This window comes from Etheostoma cragini, chromosome 7, assembly GCF_013103735.1.
Source record: "Etheostoma cragini isolate CJK2018 chromosome 7, CSU_Ecrag_1.0, whole genome shotgun sequence".
Taxonomy (NCBI): domain Eukaryota; kingdom Metazoa; phylum Chordata; class Actinopteri; order Perciformes; family Percidae; genus Etheostoma; species Etheostoma cragini.
Window position 1 is genome coordinate 237,813 of NC_048413.1, and position 1,234 is coordinate 239,046.

The following is a 1,234-nucleotide window of genomic DNA, read 5'->3' on the forward strand; positions in this document are numbered from 1 at the left end:
AAGGACCCTTATGTGTCATCAGATGTTAAGGAAACTTTATTGAAATACTATCTTTTCTGACAACAATGCTAATGCCAGTATTTGCTCCTTGTTAAATTTATATCGTAGACAGAATTTGTGTCTGTGTTTTGTCTGTGTGTTATCACCTGTCCGGTTTGACATCCAGACCAGGTGACCAGATCTACCTGAAAAACCGTAAACCCAGCGCGCTACAGCTGTAACCTTAGGACAGTTATGAAAGCAGCAAACAAACCTAGGGGATTTGTGGCTTCAGTACTGAGCCACAAAATCCAGAGTGTCCTTGGCAATGGAGGGCCACCATTGCTGTCTGATGAAAGACAGAGTGCTGTATTCCTGGATGACAGGTGAGTTTGGAGCAGTGTCCCCACTGTAGAACATGGAATTTCATGTATTCAAGCACAGACAGAAAGTTAGTGGGCATGGTACTTGGGATTGGCTGCCTATACTATGCTGCCTTTACCTCAGTCTCAATGTCCCAGACAGCAGCAGCAACAATACTAGAATCAGGAAGAATGGACGCAGGCGTTGTACTGGGTGTGTCCTTGTCACTCTGGTGAGACAGAGCGTCTGGTTTCTGGTTGCAGGGTCCTGGTCAATATGTTAGGGGGAAGTTAAACCTCCCCGGAAACAACGACCACCTTGCCTGGCAACAGTTCAACTTCTTGGCGGACTGGAGGTAGGCAAGGTTTTTGTGGTAAGTCCACACAAAAAAGGGGATGTTGAGATCCTTCCAGCCTGTGACGCCATTCCTCTAGTGCCAGGACCACTGCCAAGAGTTCTTGATTTCCAACATCCTAGTTTGCTCTGCTGGAGACAGACAAAAGGGAAAAAAATTTCACATTAAAATCTTTGGGGCATTGCTGAGAGAGGACAGCTCCAACCCCAGAATCTGAAGCATCCACCTGAACAACAAACTGCAGAGATGGATCTAGATGTGTCAAAATCGGCACACTAGTAAACAGTGTCTTCAACTTAAAGAAAGCTTGTTCAGCCTCGGGTCCATGTGAATGGCTTAGCAAAGGAGGTGAGAGAAGTGAGACGGGTGGCCAGCTTAGTGTAATCCTTGATGAATCTCCAGTAGAAGATGGCGAGTCCCAGAAAACATTGGAGCCGTTTTCTGCCCTCCAGCTTTGGCCATTCCACCATCACTTTCACCTTGGTAAGATCCGGTCTTAGCTGTCCCTTTTCCACAATGAATCCCAGGAAACTCAGA